Source organism: Plectrocnemia conspersa, unplaced genomic scaffold (genome assembly GCF_051122295.1).
Source record: "Plectrocnemia conspersa isolate PC_06_02 unplaced genomic scaffold, ASM5112229v1 ptg000004l, whole genome shotgun sequence".
Taxonomy (NCBI): Eukaryota; Metazoa; Arthropoda; class Insecta; order Trichoptera; family Polycentropodidae; genus Plectrocnemia; species Plectrocnemia conspersa.
Genome location: NW_028277168.1, coordinates 15,085,704 through 15,104,733, shown reverse-complemented (window position 1 = coordinate 15,104,733; position 19,030 = coordinate 15,085,704).

Here is a 19,030-nt window from a genome sequence, read left to right as displayed (position 1 = left end):
AAGCGGTTCCTACTCTCAGGCTAATAAATGTCACTTTGATTGATTCGACTACTTTTGTATATTTCAAGTTGAAATTCGTAGCTCTTAATAAATTCTATGACCATTTCAAATGATATCGGGTGTAATAGATCTCTTATTTCTTTAATATATAACGTATCTTTATTGTGGTATTCGTTCGCGATGGTTTAAATGTTGCTATAGTGGTTAGACTCGAAAAGCTTTTTTTGTTAGATTGCGGGATATTTATTGTTATTTAATTAAAATTAAAATCGAGTTAGTTTATGCATTGACATATATTAAATTAAGGCTGTAATAATAGATTTTAATTAATAAAATCAATGTCACTGACTTTGATTTTAGTATGGTGTCTTACTACTTACTTATTTGTTGTTTATTTTGTTTACCTCATTGTAACGCACTGTACTAACGCCCGTAAAATTGCGAAAGAAGACATATAATACATTAAATAAGTAAATAAATTCAACTTTTAACTCTAGTCGTGTTACTTTACAACTCAAAGTATTTTTTTACATTTCTATTGTCTTAATATTTATAATATAAATAAAATTTGATTCGTCTGCGGGAATAAAATACACGGCTCTATTTATAATCATGGAATGATCAAACTTTGTTTTTCGAATAAGAGATTTAATTTGATCGCAATTTATAAAAGAGTATTTGAATGCGAATAAATAGGTACCCTTTGTTCGATCTAAAGTTCGAGACAATCGCTGTATTTAATTAACTCTTAGTTGGTAGCGGTTAATCAACTTTTTGCGCCTATTTTTTTGCTCCAAACTCTTCCTAAGGTTTACTTTATATAAAGCCATATCTATACGCGAAAGCTGTTCGCGTGAGCTTAAAATAATCGATCGCGTATAAATTTAAATTCCGATGACTGAACTCGTATAAATCTTGTCTTACGAGCCGAAGGCGCTCCGGTTTTATTCGCGCTTCTCCGATAGGTATTTATATGAATGTGTATGTGCCTTTCGTTTATTTCACAGCAGCACCGGGGCAGAGGCGACAAAGCCGGATTGCCTTTCTCTTAATGGCCGACGATTATCATAATCGTAAATAATTCAATATTTTCCCTTTACATAATCGCCAGAGGCGCGTTGCAAATATTGCCGTTTTATGTAATGTAACGACTCTGTTCCCGGCACAAATTTATAACGTCGTAAAAAATGCGAACGAGTGTCTTAGATGCTACGAGTGCACTAAACTAAAGGCCATAAGCCGGCTTTATTTTCTAATGCCGGTGAAAAACGGCCGCGGAGGCTGCAAAGAAGGTGTTACGTGAGAATAATTCACGAACGAGAAGCTCGACCCCATTAACTTATGGACTCCAAATGATACACGCCACCAGGTATTTTATATATGTATGCTTAGAGAAAGGGTAGCGAATTCTATGTATCCAAGGGCTTACTTAAAAATAATTTTAAATTAGTTCTCAAATTAACGGTTAAATTAGTTCAACATATAAAGCATAACAATATGGAGACCAACCAAACATTAAGTATTCACAACCAAACATAAACAGAAACATTGTATTATATGCACAAATAAAAATGCTATATTTTATTTCGCAATTTAGTCCACAAAAACACAAATAATAAGCTCACTTTCACAAACTATAATATGGTAATTTTATAATACGCATTCTAAATTATGCATAGATATCTTACTTACTTTAAAAATCAGCATACTAAAAAGCTTTTCTCGCGAATCTGCAACTCAGACGCATAATTTATAAATTTGAAACGTCTGGAGAAATTAAATCTAAGAATACTGTACCCAATAGCAATTAAGCATTTTTTTTTTTATTATACTTGTTATATAATAAAATTCAACAAGTAAAAAGCATTACTCCCGTTACACGATATTTAGTATAATAACGTTGTTAAATATGAAACAGATATTAAATTAAACAATTTCATGTATAATATAACGAAAAATTAATATGCTTAAAAATACATGAAAACGGTCGTCTAAGAAATTTAAACGATTTAAGAGATAATTTAATATTTACGAAGCAACGGACCAGATGTATTAATACAGAAAATGTTAGTTTTCTTTTATCTTTCGTGTTTCTGATATATTTTTATAGTGTAACACAAGAAAACCATCGGCTTCTGCCACAGCGCCGATTTGATCCTTTCTCCCACGTTTTTCTTTTCAACAAATTGTTACACATCCGTTATACGTATCAGAAATGTATTCTTTCTTGTGTGTTTTCACGTATAGGAGAAAAACTATGCATGGAGGAGAATTTTCTGTTATATTTCATCCGTGTAACAAAAGTGGGCGAGAATTTGCGTATAAAAATAGATCGGCACAAATTGAATTTTTTCCACACGATTTACTTTTTCGTTTATTATTAATGTATTATCTCGACAACTTTTTCCCTTTCAATTACTTTTCAGTTGTTTATTTAAGGTTGACGAGTTCAAAAATGTGAGGATTTTGGGAAAAGAACCCAATAATCATGTGTTACATAAGAAAACATTTTTCAATCAAAATTGGCTCAACTGGCTTAATGTTATATCGAAATAATAAATTATTTATTTTACATAAACATCGTAGCGTTTTTCATGAAAATATTTTAAATTAAAAAAAAAACATATATACCGCATATTTTTTTTAATATATACGAATTATAGAAAATTTATGAAATATTTTAATTTTAAAACTCGAGAACCATTAAAATTGTCTTTAATTAATTTGAATTAATAAAACACCCAGATATTTATTACTATCAAATATTAAAAATCACTTATTATTTTGTTCGATCGTTTCAGAAAAACTATGAAATAAATTTTTCGAAGAAATTGTGTCTGTTACAGCACGTTCATTTCATCTGAATTACAAGATATTGTACAAAAAATAAACTACTAATTAATCAGTAGACTTCTTAGATTCCTTGAATTGTATTAGATTACTTTAGCACAAACTTACTTTTAAATTTGTAAGCCATATTACGTCGCATAAACGTAAAGGCATAAAACACATGTATGACTAAGGTATCGGTCTTAACTAATTAAAAGCTTGAATGTGTTTATTTCCAGAATCTATTTTCCAATTTTCTGCTTCATTTTTAGAAGCTTAAATTTTTAATAAATTTACACTTCAGTCGTAATAAATAAATAAATCTGAATTAGAGGGGATAAAAACATACAAAGATCTACTATATACTCAGATATGTTTAAATAACACAAAATAATCGAAATTTATCAAGGCGAGAGTCATACCTTCCAATTTATATTTATTGTACATGTATTTAAGCTGGTATATAAAAATAACCAAAAAAACATCATCTATGGTCATGTTTTGAAGGATACGATATAACTAGGTACAAAACGCGTGCAAAGGCAGGTATGAAAGCTAGTTATATATAAATGATTTACTATGTAGAAATAGCACATTTTCTAAAACTTTTATATGCTTGGATAGTTAAGTAGGGTTAATGGGATAAGCCATCCATTTCGGCGACATTAATGTACTTCGAACATCTTTTTTTCTATAAAACCTATAAAATAAAAATACACTTTATATCTTCAATAAAAAACATACACCTACACCAGAATTGCTCCGCATTCATCAATCATATCCATTTTCCGAACGAGTTTAGCGTGTCTATTTAGACGAAATACACACCACCGTCTGGTGCCACAAGTGGCACGCGTTCCAAACTTTGGCCACCGCCTTCGGGCCAGGCAAGCAAGCAGGGGCGCATTTTCAGGGGGTGTAGCGGGTTCGCCGCTTAGTTCTCTTTCGAGCTCCGCAGGGGTTGGTCGCGGGGTAGCACTACCTGTGACGGCTACGGAGGCGTGTCGGAAAAGAGAGCGACATTTTCCCTTACATAAATTAAAAACATTTTAAACCTCGAGCTAATACGTTTTAATAATACATTTTCGTGCCAAGTGACATTTTATGGAACCGTACGTAACTTTTTACCTTTTTAATATATAAACATACACTCACGCACACGCATACCTGTATAATTAGTATCGAATCGCACTGTCAATGTTAGTAAAACTTTTTCAACAAACGCTTCATTAGATCAAACTTACAAACAATTTTCTTATATTTTTATTTGCGTATACCTTTAATAAACTAATGCGATGTATTTTTATAATTATGTGGACTAATTAGTAGCATTAATGCCTAAATTTAATTTAATTTATATAGTTGCTTTTAAATCAATTCTACTTACATTGTAGTTTTAATTTACTTTATATCATATCTTTTATTTTTACTTATGTTATTTTTAAGTAATGTACACTAACATACTAGGCAATGAAATTACTTTATATAACAATAATATTAATTATATTCTAGAGCTATTAAACTTTATGAGACTTTTTGTTATTATTACAAAGGGCGGTGATTATAAAAGTTAAATCAAAATCTCGAAAATATTTCGTTTCGTAAGAAAAAGTTACTATGTAATAATATTTTTTCTTATTCTTAAATAAAATAAATTGTAATCGCTAATACATTATAATCATTTTCTTATGGATCGAATGCTTCAGAGAACTGTTTTCTGAGAAAACAAATTATGCATGGTAGTTTCTTTATCATGTTTTATTATAGAGAATATTTTAATGGAATATGTGAGAAACAAACTTTTGTAGAACACAGGAATAAATTCAATATACCATATAACATATTTATCATTTTAAATTATATAAAAGATTTAAGTAAAGTTTATAATATAGATTGACATATAATATTTTACTAAAATAACTTTCGAAATACATAACAATAATCTTGAATTGAAAACTTTGTCATATTTAAAAGTATATAATTATAGTTATCCTTTTAGAAAAAATATTGCTGCTTTTATTTTATTTAAATATTTAATACAGAATCAAGATTTTTTGTCTACTGCATTATTACCGACCCCACTTTTATAAGGGTATAGAAAACCTTTGTCTTGTGAATTGAGAACTTAATTTAGCCAAACTAGTACATATATTAAAAATAAAAGGGTTTAACAACCAGCGGCCTGTAATATATATATATACAAAGACCTCTTGCGCTCTTAAGTAAAAATAAAATATACAAAAATCACCGATGTATACGGCTCGCGAATCTGAAAAAATTGCTGACCCCTGATGTAGATGATTTAACGACCCATAAATATTTTTTTATCTACATATACATAATTATGATCGATTGTCTAAAATGCGTGCGAAATATAAATTTATATAAAGTACGCAAGCAGTAAAATTTGATTAACTCGATTTTAAAAACTTTATAATTTTATTTTGCAAGTCTTTAACTTTTTTCAAAATTATGATCCGGCCCCTTCATGTACGTATTCCGCCCTCGCACTTCCTTTAAACTTTAATTGCCGCGCTTATCCCTAAAATGTTCGAAACAACTGATAATAATTATTAAAAGTTGTTGAAATATCTCATGCTTCGTATCGTGAATATATACGATGCATTATATTTGATATCGCAAAATAAAACATTATAAATATCGTAGCAATTTATATTTTATTATTGTCTCAATGGAAGTATCTCATTTTTATTTTGATGAAAAAATGTATTGCTCAATAATAAAACTGTAGTACCAAAAAAGGTATTTGAATGAAAAAAAAATGTAATCAGAGAATCGAAAAACTCTTATTGCAAAAGGATTCGTAGAACGACTAAAATAAATCATCAGTGTCGAGGAATCAAAGACTGAATGACAAAGCGTTCAATCCGAAGCAAGTGATCAACCGGAACGGCGTTCCGTCCCTTTGTTTTTAGACTTTAACGAGTATTTTAATATTTAATAATGTTCTACGACTCGTTCTATGGATGATAAACCGCATTTCCGAACAATAAGTAAGTCGTAAATAATATTTTCTTCAATAGCGAAGAGATTGAGGAGACTCCCTGTACCTTCATTAAAATCTTTATATACATAGGCACCATAATATATTTTGTTGCTAATTGCTAATGAAACTTGAACGCTTGCTTCGTTTGTTAACAATGCTAATGTACTTTTTTATTATATTTAATTAAAACCTTAGGCATCTATGCGAGCGTACTAATTATAAAATATATTTCAGTATACGTATATACAAACCCATCCTTCAATTTTAATTTACATTTCAATTGACCTATCAAAATTTCAATCTGCCATTTTCTTTCGCCCTTTCCGCTCGAAGCTTTGGTTTCTCAGAGCCTTGGCCGCTTTCCCAATCTTTGACCGCTATCAACTTTAATTAATTAAGGTTGTTTTGTGCGTGTTAAGGTTTATTATTACCTCACGTGTGTAACGTATGCTACTCTGTGTTTAAAAAAAATCCGTAATCTTATATGCAAAAGGCGTGTCGTAGGTCATACTCTGATTGCAAAGATTCCGAATTATATTACTCTTAAGCTTGCAAAATCGGCACAATCGTATAATTCAATATTGTTTTTTGAGGTTTATGAGTAATTAAGTCTATAAAATATGTTTCAATTGTGTTATTCGGGTCTTATAAACAACCTTTTCTTTATTTTTCAATATAGACACCATTGGGTTCAATTGAACCTAGCAATGATTTTATTTATTACATTATTGCGTCTGTTTTCTATGTATCGGCACCTAACGCACGCAGATTTTCGTCTGTAAATGCTTCATAAAATAAAAGTTTAAAAATATAATATATATAACGTAGTAGTTAATTTAATATAACAATATGCAGAAAAGCATGTGGCAATCCACAGATCACCGTTTAATTAGCTTTGCATTAGATGATGATCAAACCAATTTTTGTTTTAGACCTTATATGTTTTGACTACTATGTATCTTTGATTGTACAAACAAAATGTACAAAGAGGTTCAAGTTTTTTAAGCTTTGCACTAGCTTGAGTAACTTTATGATTTCTTATTTGGTTGAATACAAAATATTGTTTTAAATAAAAGTGGTTAGTAAAAAGTCAAATAAAAAATAATGATCTAGGGTGAATTGCATTTTTTTTATTTACGTCATCTCTTATTGCATAATAAGGCAGTATAAGCTTATGTTTCATATAATTTTAAACAAGCTTTCTGTTTAATGAAGCAATACTTTATAAGCAGTCGAGTCGATTTACCAGTTCGAATGCCGACTGCTTATTATCTAATTATCGACGCTACGGTAAGTGGATCAAGAGCTTTCCTTAATTATAATTCCCTTGAGCGCGAAAGCTGCTGCAGTGTTTTAGTTTGTTCAATCGGTTTGTTCATCAGTCGAGTTTTCATCATAAGATGAGTATTTTTAATTTAATAAACGTCTTAAAATATTTGTTATTAAATAGTTTATACGTTATTAAAATAGAAAGCAACATTTTAGATTAGTACACGTATTTAAAATTCTCTAACATTAAAGTTCTATACCTTAAAAATTAAAAATACAATATCTAAAATAAATAAATTGACAACAACATTTTTTGCTTAATTTAATCATTTTATATAATTTAAGTATTTATTTAGTCGAGCTTTAGAGTTTTTTAATAACAGAAAAATATATTAACTAACTTTTTTGCTACTGAATTATGTAAAAAGGGTAAACTAGTGACGTTTATGTTAAATAAATGAGGGTAAGGCCATACAACTGTCACTCGCTTAAAAATTGAAGACTTAGTTACTTTTGTATATGTTTAACGAATAAACACACTTAATAATCAATATTGATTATTAAATATTCGAAATATTCGGTCATTGTAAACTGTTCTTTATTTTGCATATTTTTTAATGTTCTTCATATGTAAGATTGTAAATATATTTTCACTAGTAAATTTATCGTTATCTTACTTAATAAAATAACTTGGGGCCGCATTATTTATTTTCCCATTTAAATTAATATTTCAAACCAAATTAAATTTGAGAATATTTGCAATCTTCTTTTGCAATACACCTCTGTATTTAACTGTCAAGGAAAATTGAAAGTTTTCGTAGATACGTTTCTACGTTCGTTCAATTCAGTTTGATGTGCTTTCAAAATTTTCAGCGCCCGTTTCGCCTTCGATCGCAATCTTCGGATACGGCCATATTGCGATTGTTATCGTTGTTTAATTTTGTATGAAATTCCCTGACACGCCTAAATGCCCCGATTCTACAATAAATTCGACATAAAGGCTAAAATCCCAGGGGAAACAATACAGGTAACAAAATTTTGAACGTTCTCGTAGGAACAACATATATAATTCGACCTAAATGTACTACTCACTTTCAACCTATATATTCCAGAACGCTTTTTAATTAAACCAATTTCCTTACTTTTCTTGCATAATATTGATCACTCTTTATCACGCAAAATTATCGTAAGACGGCTGGGGGGTGCAACGACGTAGGTTTAAAGCTTATAATTCCGATAACCAATTAATAATAGGTTTTGTTTTATAATGACTTAATTTCGATATTCTTTAGTTTATTATTAATTTTTAATTTATGCTATTACTTTACTTTATATAAACTCAAAATAAATTCATAATGCAATTTATTTTTATATTAACTTATACTTTGATAGCCCAATTTTTTGCTTCATAAAAAATAATTATATAATTAAATAATTGTTAAACATCTGCCATTACTGATATTTTTACATGTTTTAAAATAATGATAACAAATAGTAAGCAGTGTTACTAACTTCATATATGAGTCGGTTTCTTTTATTGGTTTTAATATTACTTAACGCCGAGAATTAGGTTTCACAAAAGTACGTAGAGAAAATTTTTTTAAATGAAGCGATTGCTGAATTTTTCATGATGCCAAAAGTGTCCAGTAATCGATTCGAAGCACTTCGTTGTGGCACTATTCTTTCTTCTTCATATTTTTATGTTCAAGTCAAACAATTCTTAAAACCAGATGCTGTCTTGAAATTCTACAAGTCACATCTCTAAGTCATCAATTGCATCCATTACTATATTCGGATACCTAAGTATTTTATTTGTCTGTTCCAAGCTTTTGAATTGATCAAATCTTTCGCCGAACTGGTCAAGTAACAAGTTTACAGTATGCTGGAACGTTACATGCACTCTTTTACAAAAAATACTTTAAATTTTAAGTTAACTTCCAAAGATCCTTTATATATTCAAACATAACGTCAATACTTTTGCGAAAACTTTGTGATTTTAGGTTTATTTAATTTATATGAACACAGAGATCCGTAAAAAACATGAATGTGTTGACCCGCTTATTGAGCTAAGAAAAGTTTGCCAGATTCTTATCCTCAAGAAATATCTTAATTTCTGCAAAGCACTTCAAAACTCACTTAAGTACTTTTGCTTGGCTCAGCTACCTCATATTATTGAACATTAGCAGTCCACTGTTGGTTGAATTAACTTCCTATAAAAGCGCAGAAAATTCTTGTTTGTGAATGGCTTGAGCAGCTATTAAATTTACTATGTTTACTACACGTGACATTAAATCGTTTTATCCTGTGAATCCTGGCGTAGTACGTTTGTAAACGACGTGTCACCTAAGATGTATTGGCGTGTCACATTTAACACGTGTGTCATCATATCGCCATCACTGTATTATGCCATAAACAGAATTTTTATGATGAATTTCTTTCTCACAAAATAAACTGATCACTGAACGTATATTGCAATTGGAGGGATTAAAAATTACATTAAACATACATTGCAAACACAACGTATATTTTTATTTTCAATGATACAACTGTTGTGGTATCTATTTCAAACATTGTATTTTATCATAATTTATAAAATAGTAAAGATCTTTGCAACAACTATCACTAAAGTAAAATGTATATGATATCCTTTATCTATGTTATGAATCTCAATAAAATACGATGTTTTGAACTAAAAAATATGTTTTCCCTCTGCCCAATATTTTCTCCAACGATTTACATATAAATATACAATATATATTTGTAATTATCTATGTTTATCTGTTGAAAAATCTCTGTCGTTTTATTATATCTCCGTATACATTCATCATCGCTCGAACTTTGCTTTCTGCTTAAGGACGAAACACTGCTCTCAGTATCTGCGAGTTCCTTTTGTCTCTCAGTTTATCTATTAAAATACTTTTGAAGAGTTCCCATTGAGATGTTCCGCAACAATAGAGATAAAAATAGATAAAGATAATGCAGAGCGGCATTCAATCCCGTCTTAATGTGCATAATCTCAGTGTACAACAGGACATTTGGCAAAACCAACAATGGACCTGCCGTTTTTAATTAACTCTCCATTTAGCGTTTTACTGTCGTTTTGATGAAGCGTCCGCGTACATAATTTTAAATACCATTGTTAGCGCAAAGATAATCCGCAAAATTAACCAACCCTATATAATTAGATCTACAATATATGTATGTATATAAAACACACAGGGTGATTACAGAAAATTACTCTAAAAAATATATAATTTAGTTAAATTAGCTTTTGATAACATTAATCATAAAAAAATTATCTCGTACTTACATATCACCTGCTTCATTATTGAATAATACAACTCGTATTGCTAGGTCATCTATTTATATTAAAATTGCTTGTATGTAAGATCTAATATATATATAAAATTAAAACATCCCTTCGTATGATTTTGTATACAATGTCAATCGTCTTATTGGCAAGCTGAGATAGTCAGCAATTAGTACAACTACTATAGCAATGTTTGCTATTCGGACTATCGGATATGTTGATTATTTGATCAAACGCAATAAAACTGACATATGTGTCATATAATCTAATATTTGCAATCATCACAAAGCGCTTCTCAAACGTTTTATTTTTAATATACAATTTTAGATTCCTATGCACGTTGCATAGATATTTTTTAAATCATTACAAATATAATTTTTTTCTCTATATGTACATGTTTTATAAAATTTGATACAATCACAATCAAAAATATTTTTAATTTTAATATTCTATTGAAGATTAATATACATTAAATATAGTGTACATTAGGCGCGTGCGGTGAGATATTTTCCCTTTCGCTCGCTCGCGTGTTAAGTGACGAGAGTGAGTGAGAGATAAGGGCATACGGTCCGCATGAACATTTTGAATCATCAAAATAAAATTATTTTTTGTTGCATTAAAAAAAACAACATTAATTTCAAGATTACCTGAAATTAATTTGTGTAAAATTTAAATTAAGTTATAGATGCGTTATAGAAAATATCTTAAAAATACTATTTTAAACAATAAAAATTCGCATTTTTTTGTATAAATATTCGTGAGTCGCAATATATAATCAGTTAATTTAATCGTACAATTAAATAAAATGACTAATGGTATTTTAGTGAGTAATATCTGCGTTTTAAATGCATATCAATTTACAAAATAAACGGTTATAAAAATCCGTTTCCTATACAATTTGATCGAAAGAAATCGCGCATATGTGATTTATTATTTCAATAGGAATATAATTTTAAAATGTGTCATTAAATTATTTTCGAGTGGCCGCTTTCCAATTTGCAGTGTCGTGTGTAAGCGATATAAAGGACGACCATAAAAATTAATTACTAAAGTGTGGGTATAATTTTTTCAGGATGAGTAATGATCGCAATTAAGGCACGTCTATGGTTTACTGCCAGACCTCATCCATAATTAAGATTGATTGAAAAAATATTTTCACATTACTGCGCTGTGTTGCGATACGTACATATGTACGTATAAGTACTACGTATGAAGTTTAGGTTTGCTCGAAAAACGATCATGAATAACGCAAATTCACCGTTTCCATTATATGGAAGAATCGCAATCGATACGATGATTTGCGAGAATTCGACAATGAGTCCGATTTTAAAACGAACTATATTAATCGTTTCGCACGTTCGTGTCGATTTTATTCCCTGATAAAACTTGCTACTCGTTTATACCGATACAAACGAATGTATAAGATAAACGTTTAAAACGATCCCTTTCAACGCCAAACTCCTGTAATATGTATGTTCCTATATATATTACATATATATATATGTTTATACACACAGGAGTTTCGTAAAGCAAAAACACGAAACATATTACCTCATTATCTATAGTTTTACAAATACTAGCGTTAAAATAATTTTACGAGAGCAGTTTAAATGAATGGCTTCAAAAATAATATAACAAATACCGCTTACCTTACCAACAATGAATCATGTATGTTTGAGTAATTTAACATAGCAGTTGATATTACATAACCGCCAATATAGTTAAATAATAAATGTACAAACAAATATAATTATTATATATTTTATTTAGATGTTACATTGTTTTACATTCTTACACACAGGAAACGGGTCATTATATAACAATACTTCATTGACATGTTTGCATAAGTATAGAAAATAAATTATTTGATTAGAAACTTAGTTTTAAGTGCAGATACTTACAATAATGAATTTCAATTTAATAATGCGTGATTAATACATACATAGTTATATTGATTCTCAATGGAAAAAAACAGGTTAATTGCTACATTTGTATCATAAAAATGAGTATATAATGTACACCTAGTTTGTAGAAACTGGCAATTGTATTGATTCTGACATAATGTTTTGATTGAAGCAATTAAAAAGTACATATATACATATAATACATACATAATCATAATGGTAAATGTAAAACATTATTTATGGTAGTAAATGAAAATCCGCAATATAAAATTTAATTTTATTTAGCACTCTAGCAATTTTTTATCAAATTTCTAAAATTGACTTAATGGCTAAACACAGATTAATATTTTATTTATGTAAAATTTTATTTTGTAGAAAAATTTCTAAATATTTTATACTGTGCTGCCAAACGAAAGTTTAAGAACGGTTCAAAAAATGCATGAAGAGGGTACTACCCAAACAAATTGTTATAGGCGCTGCGTGCCTATAACAATTCTAAATATAGTAGTAAGGTTCTAGAGATAATTATTTCCCGTTATGATTATAATATTAAGCTCTTCAGACTCAAAAGTTTGCTAACCTTGCCTGGGGAGTATAATACTTTGGGTCCCTGAAGACAATATCTCCACAGGTAAACCAATTTGCACAATGCACCCAAAAGGCGAAGCATCCAAAGAGCGTAGTACTCAAATCTTTTTTTTATTGACCTGATCAATAATCTTAAAGCACTTAAATAGTGAGAATATATATGTATGTATTTTTTAAATATTTTAATATCTAGTAAAAATCAATAGTAATCCATATTGCTTTTATATTGTAACTCCTAGTAAACCTAAGGTTTTACTTAAAAGTGACCAGTGAAAAACATATAATTTTGGATTATTGCCAAATAAATATCATAATTATCTCAAAGTTTTATTTAATTTAAATTTATATATTTGAAGCAAATAATAATTATCTGGTCTAATTTAGAATAAATTTTATTGCTCGAAAAGATGTATTATTTGATTTTAAACAGCCCAATTTTACTTATACTTAATCATTTTATTGAAAGAAATATTAAACAAAAAAAGTTTGCAAAGTAAGAATATTCTTGTGAATTTTAATTAATTATAAAAATTCAATACAATGGTCTTAAAACGTCCCTTATGTATAGCCTCAATTATTATTAGGCTTTATTCACTCTTGGGAAATGTGATAATGGCATTTCAACTTTTTTTATTACCTAATAGAACTGGCTGTTGACTTATTTTAAATTAAGACTTATATTAAACAACAAAACATATTTTGCATTAAATAAAAAAAATATTGACCGCAATTTAAAAAATATATACATATATTAAAAATATAAATTATAAAATGTAAGCAATAGTTGAATAATGATCATATGTTTTATAATACAAAATTGTCTAAAATTCTTTTCATCTCTTATTATTTTTAATTCCAAATGTAAAAAAGTTTGGAATAGGAAATACCTGGAAAACTTATGTACCTAAGTAGATTTTTTTTTTTCAATTGCGTTACATAGCACTGACACGCAGCTAACTAATTAAATTAAAATGAGGGATACGAAATCGCTACTGCTTTTTAATTTAATTAATATTCATAAGAGCGGGCTTGAGCTAACACGAATTGTTTCAGTATATGTTGTTCTCCTCTTTTTTATTTATTTATTTATTTGTTGTTGAAAAAAAGAACGATGCACAAAAAAGCTTACGTTCAAAGCGAGAACCGTGTAGAAGTTCAAATTAATTTTTGGCTCGTTGGCGATTCTCAAATATGTATGTTCAGGCCCCGGGGGGACCCCACGATTGGACCTCGGTCGATTGCGTGGGCTGCGAATGTGCCATAAAATCGAGAGGGCTTTTCCGACCGGCCCGAGATTGCCCAAGATACCACCCGAGTCAAAAGTAGAGAATGGCAAGTGTAATTATCAAATTGCGAAAACGTAATTGGAACACGGAGTATATATTATTTTTCGCGTCATGGATTTCGCATTAAGGCCTTGTGGAATTAGACCCTTGTTTGGTTTAATAGGAGCAACAATCCTTCACTCGCTTGTCGCCTTCTTGGTGGCACACCGTGAATTTTCCGCTCAGGCTTGATGAAAAGTGACACGGTTCTACTTTCAACCTGCAAAAGTCGCAATACGGCAAACTTGGATAAAACTTTTCTTAATAAAACGACTGTGTAATATAGCGCTATTTAAACGTACGACCGTGTTCTTAATATATTTTTTTTAATTTACTTAAAAGAATGTCCATATAAAATAGTGTTCTACGTCAGGCGAACATAACTCATTCGTTTGAACGAAGTAAGACATAATCATACTTATGTCTTTTTATCAATGACATATATATAAATAATTAAAGAAATATGTGTATTTTAATTAAAAATCAATATGTCACTTTCAAACTGAGGCCGATTTTTATTAAAAGCGTATTTTTATAAATAAAAATTCGAGACTGCCTTCGTAGCTTGAACTCGTGACCTCTGTATTATCGGTCTAGATCTTACAGACTACGCTATTTTGACCTTATGTGTAACATAATAATAAATATGTTTCATTTTGTACGTTTCACAACCGTAATTTTGTTTTTAAAACATATAAGTAAGGCCATTTAAAATATTGTATTTGTAGTAGATAGTTTTTATAAGATTTATATATTACTAAAATATATTTTAAAAATGCTTATAACATACTTAACTTACATATGTGACAAATATTAGTACGTGAATCAGAAACAACATTTTTAAATGAGGGTTATATCACTTATAAACAGTAATTTGAACAGAAAATTTCAACGCTAAATTAACAGTAAAAATAAAAATATTTTACTAATAAACTGTTTTTTTTACTGTTAATTACTGTTGTAATTTTTAAATACATTTGTTGATAAATTGCTATTTTCTTATAAAAATACAGTTTATTATATATATTTTTTAAATTTCACATATCAAAAATAAAGTAATACTATTTAAAACACAAAGTTCTCTATTAAATTAAACAGTGAAAATGCGTAGAGTTCTTCCCTTTCTATATTTATGCAAATAACTGAGCTGTGTAGACTTTTAGATAAAACGTCGAAATTTATGTATAATAGTTACAAAATATATGTTGTAACTATATAAATTAAGGTCTATATGAGATTCAAACCTAGTTTTTTTTATTTTATTCAAGACATATAACAATGGTATATCGTACTGATTACTGTTTTTACTCCAGGATTTTTAGTGTAAAATTGTATATCAACAATTCTCATTTCTCGAGAAATTTGGTGATTACTCTAGATTTTTATGGAGCCTTTTTTGTCGAAAATAAAATTTCTACAAATGTTTTAATGTTTCACATTACCTGAATTTTTTATACGAATGCATAAAAAATAAAAGATCTGTGCCATATGTTTGAAAACATGAATACTTTCAAGAGAAGCTTTTAATAGTGATCGGCAGTATTTGAATGCCAAAAAATGGTTTCGGATTTTCTCAACTACATTAATAGGCCTTATTTTTGTTTTGGTAATCTAAAAACTACATTTTTATTCAGATAAGTAGAAACCGCTCCGCATGAGAATCGGCAGATTGTAAAAATATGTGGCTTTTCACAAAGTTACGCCATAAAATATACCTCGTTGTTTTAATATTTTAAAGAGGTTTTTCATGTTTTTTATTGTTTAAAATAATTTACAAATTTCTTTACGGTTAGGATATAAATACAGAAGCTCAAAAATTTGTTGTAACTTGATGCTCTGTAACCAATCGAGGTAGAACGATCCGTTGTGGTCCTACGATTATTCACATCCATTATAAAAATTCATCATTCAATTAAAACATATTCTCTTCAACGATCATTCAGTTCTCTGTTCATCAATAATATTGAAATATTATTATAATAACATACTATACATATATTATGTATCTAAATGACTCAGAAGTTCTTGAGAAAATCTAAAAGTAAAAATAAAAAACACAGAGAAATCAAAAAATTTTAATATTCATACAAGTATAATTACAAAATATTTTTTCATGAATATGGTAAATTGAACCGCACATTAAAAAATCGGATTTTATTAAGCACTTTAACTAAGATTCTATATATATTAATTGTTGTAATCTATATATGTAATCTATACATATTAATATAAATTGTTGTTTTTAATAATGGTCACACTAAAAAAAGCGCCCCAGGATTTTTTTTTATTATTTAATAAAATTTAATAAATATTTATAATAATCAAAATATAAATATTAATTAGAATGTACATTGGTAATTTTTAAACGTTTTCTTAAAAAAAAATTTTTTATGCTCTACTTGTTTTATTTTTTTGTATTAATATAACAAACTTACTTTTAGAGCAAATTAAATTTTTTTTTTTATTCGTATGTATTAAATAATTTAATAACATTTCAACAGTTTCCTACTAGACAGAGAAACGGATCTAAAATATATTGAAGCATAAATAAAATTAAATGACTATATTATGCACACACTTCAAACACGAAGTTGCTAAATCTTTGGCACTTTACGTGCACCCTAACTGAAATGGCAGTGTTACCAACTGTGTAAAAATCTAATTTATTGAGTTTCGAATATCTTTTGAAAATAGTTTTAGTGGATATTATATTATATTGTATAAATAATATTAAATTGTTATTTTCCGTGCATTGACGGAAATTACATCAATGAAGAATTGCTTGATTAGTGTGTATAAAACGTTGGAAACATGTATGTATATAATCAATAATAACGTACAAATGGTTGCGTGTATGCCACCAATAATGTCGTGCAACGCTCTACATAATATCTATAGTTGTCTAAGCGTGTATGTAAGACTATGAGTACCTTAATATTTTATTATATTATTTTTAAATTATTTATTTTTATATATTAAAATAAGCAGTTTATAAAACTAATACACACTGTGAATCTTTGGATATTTTTTATAAAAGCAAAATGAAAAATATATATTACACATACAGCTTTTGTAAGCTAACATCGTTAAATCAAAAGCAGTTGCGATTTCTTATCTCGCATTTTAACTTAATTAGTGTAGTAGCTTCTTCAAAATTTCCTGCAAAACTAATTACAACCCGGCGATCGCTTTATACTATGTTTAATTAATTAATTATTTGTGTTATTAAGTTTATCAATCCATTAAAGCTCAGCTAATGTGCTCTCAAAGGAAATAATTTATTATCTATGCCGTGTTTAATTATAGGGTTAAATTTGGAATTACGCTCACGAATAAAGTGAGCCACAGCGACGTTCTTGAATAAAACATTTTTAAGCGATGTTCACATTACCCCAATTCTGTTTATCGTCTTTCGATCGAATTTTGTTATTATTTCTGGACCATTAAGAAAATGTAAAAAAAGTGTATACAATCGTAATAACAAATTACGAACACACAAATAAAAAGGCGAGTTGCCGCGATAAAATCTAAATTATGATAGAATTACATTCATATTTTTGCCGGTTAATTAAACATAACCATTTGAAATAATAAACATAGCGATGAATTTACATAATATCATACATTAAGCTGAGTTGTGTTTATTTAGCATGTATTTAAATAAGCCTTATTGCAAAATCTAAATATATTTTCTAACATTATATTGTATAATGCGTTAACTGTTAAATAGAACTTTTAAATAAGCACTATGCGGTGTAAAATGCATAGGACTCGATTAAAATCCCAGTCATAAATGCTTTTACGTGTTACTCGGCAGTTACATAAATTACTTTTCACTCGTTGTATTTTATTGTCCAAAACATAAGAAAATAATTTCAGAAAGTTGCACGATGTCCGCAAATTATACAATCAGTGCAATATTGCACTATCCAGAACTCGGTAGGAATAAAGTCAAAGCTGAAACAATAATAAGAAAACTACTAACTCATTAAAGAAGTTTGCACTATTACTTTGCAATAAACTTATTTTCAATTTATAATATCTATTTAGTAACTAGCATTGTAGTATTTTAAAATAGATATAAACTTATTATTATTCTTATTTTTTATTTTGTAAATGTTGTTTATACATTACCAAAAATAAATCAAAAATTGATCAAAGCTATACAAATATTTAAGACAGTCTCAATCTCGACACATCAAGCCTCTTACAATTTATTTTTTAATTATTTTTATATATTAAATTAATATAAAATTATTATATAACAGTTAAATATAATAAAAACCGATTTACTTAGCTTAAATAAAAAGTTTTCAAGACCAGTAAATTTTACCAATGATATCTAAGAAATTAAACAATATTTTTTGTGCTAACAATTTTTTTAAATAATGCTATTAAATCGTGAGTTTAAAAATAGAAAAACATATCTATATAAATATTATTAGCCACATAAATAGTATTACATTCACATTCAAAGAAATTTACTCCTAAATGTAATGCATCATTGGACTCTTGTAGTTCACATATATTACTCCGTTTGAAAAGCAAAATATATTTCGAAACGTATGGTATAATATTCCTGTAATGTACCTTTAATACTCATGCGTTCTATTTAGTTTACTGTATTGATTATTGAAAAGCGTGGGTTTTCACTAAAATACGTTAATAATTAAACAAAGTACAATTTAGAAGAACTTTGGCTCATGGTTAATTAGTTACTAAACCAGATGTTACCGTTGTCCTTTAATTATGGGTAAAACAAGCAAGCTTAGTTTATGTTACCCAAATTAATATAACA